Genomic DNA, 6,254 nt, shown 5'->3' with positions numbered 1-6,254 from the left:
TAAAGGGCAAGGCAATGAGGTAGAAGTGAGAGCAGGCCTGGAGGCTATAGGGAAGGGTGCAAGATAGCAGAAGATCAGAGGACCACAAGGCAAGGAGGAAGAAGGCATAAAGGCCACAAAGAACAGCAGTTAGGTCAAAGAGGAAAGGCTACAATGGCAGGGCTGGGTTACATAGGGCAGGAGCTTGGATGTGGTGCAAGCAGTGAGGAGGAGCTTGGCAAGGCTGAAGGCCAAGCTCATTGTGAACTCCTGATGAAGCATAGGTTTCAAGAAAGGCTGAGTCAGGAGGCCATTGAGAAGATGGCTCTGATAGCTCTGAGCAGAGCTCATTGGAGGCCTCTTCAGGTAGGGAGGTGTCATAGTAGTCAGAATTAGGGTATGATGAGGCTGCACAGCAGACAAAGTCATAATAATACCCCCTTTAAGACCCCCCTCCTCCTGGGTCCCATTTTCCATGGTGGCTATAGCTGGTAGACAAGGCAAGGCTTGGCTGAAAAGCTGGAAGTCTGAAAAGGCACACTATTCTGGATGCACTGTATCTGGAAAGGTGCCATCTCCTAGGCATATAGGGTAATTGGAACCCTGGTTCAGGGCATCTAGATGGCTGGGCCTCTGATTCAGGGCATGTTAGTGAAACTACTGGCTCAGGATCCTTTGAAGGCGGGACTACATGCATCAGGGTTTCCTTGAGGCTGTATGTCAAAAACAATGTCTCATCTATGGCCTTGACAGCTGGAACAACACCTCCCTCTGGAGGCTGGGAGTGGTGAACAGCGACTCCTTTTGGGTGCTGAGAGTGGTGGATAGTGACTGGGTGTGGGATCTCAGGACTGGAGTGTTGAACCACTGACACAGGATTTATCTGTGGCCAAGTAATTGGGCTTGAGTCTTTCTGGCCTCAGCTGGCTGGTTTAGCTAGAATGGACTCTTTCTAGAGTTGAGGCACCACTGCCTGAGACAAGGCTTCAACTGGGTCTTCCGTTTTCTCAAGCCTGGGAGACAAAGCAGGATGTATGGAAGACAGTGCAGTTTTACACAGCTCACTGGTTGGAAAGGGACACTGAATTCGTCAGGAGACAGAACTGTAAGGAATGGAAGCAGAAATCTAGCATGGATTCCATATAGCAAGGTGACTGCTGGTCTCTGAGTTGGGTTCACATGGAGAGAAGGCAGACCTGAAAAAGGTACGTCCTAGTGTCTTAGGTCTTAAAACTGCTCTCGTTAAAGGTGGGCTGGCTGCAGCTGACAACAGAGCAGTTCCTCCTGCTGGCTTAATTAACTGCTTTTGAACTAGGACTTCTGCTGACAGAGACAGAGCAGAAGTGTTTAGTATCTTCTGGGTTAGATTGAAGAATGGGTTTTTACTTTTCCAGGTAAGGAATTACACTTGACTGGACAAATTGCTGTTGTTTTAGCTGTGCAATTAGAGTCAATTGAGTTACCTGTGACTTTCAGGAGATCTGTGCCTTTCAATAATACTCCTGTACTGAGAGCTTCTTCAGGAGTCATCATACAGGCAGACTCTATCAACTTCTGTGGTAAACTGTGGGCTGAGATAATTATTTTAAAACAAAATTATGTGAAACATTCTTTAATCCCAGTCTGCTGTGGCTGGATCTGAGAGCAATGTTTCCTGTGGCAGGTAAGGGTTTAGAACTGCCTTGGGTGTTTGCAGTAACTGTGTCCCTGGAATTGTTTGGGCAGGCTGTGACTTCCAGTGCTGCAACTGAAGCTGAGTTTGCCTTAATGGGAGCAGAATTTAGTCAGGCAAGCTAGGGTTTTCAGAGGGCCAGTGCATGTCATGTTTTTTTCAGGCTATGCTTTCTCTTAACAGATTGCAACAGGACAGAGTTTCCTATTACAGGCAACAAAATTGTAAAAACTGAGGAAGGAGTGCTCCGAAAGCCCAGGGACTTGCGCGCGCCGGCAGCCTATGCAACATAGGCTTGGCACGTGCAGGGGGAGCTTGGGGCAGGTTTTCGGGGGGGGGGTACACACATACCCCTTTGAAAATCTGCCCCAGAGTGTGTGTGCTGTCACCTCAAAACCCAAGATTTTTTATACAGAGTAACAAAATATATATCTAAAACAGCAGAGCTAGAACCCACCTCACTTTTCACTTCTCCTAGTCCCAGTCTTTTCTCAACCTTTTTTCAATCTGTCTTCAGCTCTCAGAGCTCAAAATCCAACTACCCTCTCTCTTCCCATCCAGAGACAACAAAGCTCAAAAGGGTGCTGCCTGATCTAACTTTGTTTGTAAAAAAAAAAAAGAGGAAGTCACTGTTAATCCATGCAGATACCACCTAGGATAGGCCGGTCTAAAAACTGCGTGACATTGATGGTCTCGCTCCCTTCTTGCCATGACTCTGATTCTAGAGTATTAAGCGGACATATCTCAGTTCTATAAAACAGGTGCAGATAGGGTTCTTCTGTTGCAATTTACCTCTTTCCTTGGTGGCATGTTTTCTTGTATTGCTTGGGGGGGGGGGGGGGGGGGGCGCTACATTTGGATAGATTGCAGTAGAGAGAAATGGTTAACTGGGAATCCTGTAAGGAGAAAGTGACATGATCAGAGAGTGGATAAGTAGTGTCTTCAGAAAGGAAGGGTCAGATTTTGGTGATGTTATAGAGAGAGAAACAACTCATTTTAGCTGTTTGGATATATGAAGAGAAGGAGACAGAGGATTCAAAGATGTCCCCAAGGTTACGGGGTAGGGGGACTAGGAGGATTACAGTGTTAACCACCGAAATAAAGAAAAGAGGAAGTGGGGCAGTGGGTTTGGAGGAGAAGATAAGAATCCCTGCCTTGGCTATGTTGAGTTTAAGTTGGCAGTGAGAGATCTAGGAAGCAATGTCAGATAAGCAGGCTGAAATTAGGGACTGGATTCCTAGGTGTTCTGGTGTAGAGCGGTAAATCTAGGAATCATCAGCATAAATATGGTATTGAAAGCCATGCAAGGAGATCAGAACACAAAGGGAATTAATATAGAAAGAGAAGAGGGCCTAGGACAGAACCAGTTGATAGTAGGGTGGCAATAGAATATCAGAAGACAACCTAAAAAAGTCTGATGGGAGAGGTAAGAAAAGAGTCGAGATAGGATAGAGACCTGAAAGCCAAGTGAGGATAGAATACAAGCAGTTGGTGATGATTTATAGTGTCAAAAGCAGCAGATAGGTAAAACAAGATAATGATTGAATAAAGGCCTTTCGGTTTTAACCATAAACATGTCACTGGAGAATTTGGTAAGGGCTGAGATGGAAGAAGACAGTGGTGGTGAACAGCACATTCAAGTAGTTTGAAAGCAAAAGGGAAGAGGGAGATGGGGCAAAAGGTTGGTAGGGTCCAATGAGGGATTTTTGAGGAGTGGCGTGATCATGGCATGTTTGAAAGCAATGGAAAATGATTATCTGAAGTTGTGACAGATTGAATGCATGTTTGCAGAGGAATTAAAGTTAAGAAACTGGGTGGGAACAGGTTCAGAGAAATAAGTTGTGAGTTTGCAGGAGGAGATAAGATGGGCAGTTTCTTCCACTGTGATTTCAGAAAAGGTGGCGAGAGGGACAGGGGCCAGGGGAAGGATAAGAACATAAGATATGCCATACTGGGTCAGACCAAGGGTCTATCAAGCCCAGTATCCTGTTTCCCACAGTGGCCAATCTAAGTCACAAGTACCTGGCAAGTACCCAAACATTAGATAGATCAAAGCTACTACTGCTTATTAATTACCATCATAGCAGTTTATGAATTTATCCTCTAGGAACTTATCCAAAACCTTTTTAAACCCAGTTACACTAACTGCCATAACCACATCATCTGGCAATAAATTCCAGAGCTTAACTAAGTGCTGAGTGAGAGAGAATTTTCTTTGATTTGTTTTAAATGAGCTACTTGCTAACTTCATGGAGTGCCCCTTGGTCCTTCTATTATCTGAGAGAGTAAATAACCGATTTACATTAACTTGTTCATGTCCTTTCATGATTTTGTAGACTTCTATCTCATCCCCCTTTAGTTGTCTCTTCTCCAAACTGAACAGCCCTAACTTCTTTAGTCTTTCCTCATAGAGCAGCCGTTCCATGCCCCTTATCATTTTGGACACCCTTCTCTGCACTTTCTTGAGTGCAGCTATATCCTTTTTGAGATGCGTTGACCAGAACTGTACCCAGTATTCAAGGTGCGGTCTCGCCATGGAGTGATACAGAGGCATTATAATGTCCTCCAGTTTATTTGCCATTCCCTTCTTAATAATTCCTAACATTCTGTTTGCTTTTTTGATTGCCACAGCACACTGAGATGACGATTTCAATGTATTATCCACTATGATGCCTAGATCTCTTTCCAGGTTGGTAACTCTTAAGATAGAACCTAACATTGTATAACTACAGCAAGAGTTATTTTTCCCTATATGCATCACTTTGCACTTGTCCACGTTGAATTTCATATGCTATTTGGAAGCCCAATCTTCCAGTCTCGCAAGGTCCTCCTGCAATTCATCACAATCTGCTTGAGATTTAACTACTCTGCATAATTTTGTCATCTGCAAATTTGATCACCTCACTCATCGTACCCCTTTCCAGATCATTTATAAATATATTAAAAAGCACCGGTCCAAGTACAGATCCCTGAGGCACTCCACTATTTACCTTTTTCCACTGTGAAAAATGACCATTTAATCCTACTCTCTGTTTCCTATCTTTACCGAACTTGCAATCCACAAAAGGACATCACCTCTATCCCATGACTTTTTGGTTTTCTTGGAAGCCTCTCATGCAAGACTTTGTCGAATGCCTTCTGAAAATCCAAATACATCTACCGGTTCACTTTTGTCAGCATGTTTATTCACTCCTTCAAAAAAATGTAGGAGATTTGTGAGGCAAGACTTCCCTTGGGTAAATCCTTGCTGGCTGTGTCCCATTAAACCATGTCTATCTAAATATTTTGTGATTTTATTCTTTATAACAGTTTCCATAATTTTTCCCAGCACTGAAATCAGGCTCACCAGTCTAAAGTTTCCCGGATCACCTCTGGATCCCTTTTTAAATACAGGGATTGGCCATCTTCCAATCTTCAGGTACATTGGATGATTTTAATGATAGGTTACACATTTTTACTAATAGGTCTGAAATTTCATTTTTTAGTTCTTTCAGAACCCTGGAGTATATACCATCCAGTCCAAGTATTTGACAAACTGAAAAGTAGTAATCAGGCCTTCCACATCTTCCAGGAATTAAGTAGGTGAGAGGGGGTAGAGTTGACCTGATTGAGAACTCGAGATTAATTTTGTAAACTTTGTCATGGAAGTAGTCAGCTATAGTCTAGGCAGAGAGTAAAAGCGGGGAGGAGGAAACAAAGGCAATTTAAGGAGGGAATTGTATGTGGAAAAAGAGATGAAAAGGGTTAGAGGCAAGCTACCTTGCGAAGAAGAAAAAAAACCTGCCGTTTTGTTTGCCCCATAGACTTTAATAGGAAACAAAATGAAATGCAAACACACATTTTTGTTAATTTTGGGGGTATTGGCCATTCATATTGTTTTTCATGAACCGAAATGAATCCATCTGATTTGGTTTGGATTCCTTATTTTAATGCACATCCCTAGTGTTTAATTTACCTTTTTGGATCATAAAAATCATTATCCTTTAAACTGTAGCACTTTAGTGTAGAGCTAGCCAGGGCTTCACCAGGTGGCCTTAGATCTTTATCCGTAGAGTGATAAAAGCGAGGGAGATTCTATCCCATTAGCACCTCCCCCTAAGGTTTGTCTGAGATGGATTGATCCCTGCCTTCCAGAGTGTGAGGAGCTGGTATTGGTTGTCCCTGTCTGAGTTGGGGCCCACCCACCTAACTTGGGGTTTTGGCAATTTTTTTGTGAAGAGGAGTTTCTTTACATTGCACTTCCTGCCTATGAGGATCTTCCTCGGGGTTTGAAGAAGAGAGTTTGTCAGACTTTGGATAGTCTGGATTTTTATCTGAAGGTGAGACCCTGGTTTATCCCTGGTGAAGGTGATGCCCTGTATCTGGAGGCCAGAGATCAGAATATCTGAGAGCCTCTTTCCATCATAGTGAAGGGGTTGCAGTGACTGCTTTCACCATCAGTGGAAGAGCTGGGACTGTGAAAGAGCTTTTATTTATTTTTTTTCCCTTCCCTTTTGGTTGTGAGGAGGGTTTTTTGTACCTCCCCTCCAAATGTTTGGAGCTGCTAGCAACAGCCAGGTTCATCAGACCTTGCCTTAAGAGAGACCACAGTCAGAGGAGTCAA

The 6,254-nt window shown here is 43.5% G+C and overlaps 1 long non-coding RNA gene across 1 annotated transcript in view; it reads left to right on the top strand.

Moving 5' to 3' along the window:
* Positions 1 to 1,237: 1,237 nt before the first annotated feature.
* The window catches only part of LOC115088221, a 46,681-nt gene continuing 41,664 nt past the window's right edge, over positions 1,238 to 6,254 (top strand). Inside the window, exon 1 of the long non-coding RNA XR_003855724.1 lies at positions 1,238 to 1,373. This is a non-coding gene — a long non-coding RNA (uncharacterized LOC115088221). The remainder of the gene's footprint in view (positions 1,374 to 6,254) is intronic.

The sequence above is a fragment of the Rhinatrema bivittatum genome, chromosome 3 (genome assembly GCF_901001135.1).
Source record: "Rhinatrema bivittatum chromosome 3, aRhiBiv1.1, whole genome shotgun sequence".
NCBI lineage: Eukaryota > Metazoa > Chordata > Amphibia > Gymnophiona > Rhinatrematidae > Rhinatrema > Rhinatrema bivittatum.
Note: the sequence above shows the minus strand (reverse complement) of the source record. Positions and strands in the feature narration are given on the sequence as shown.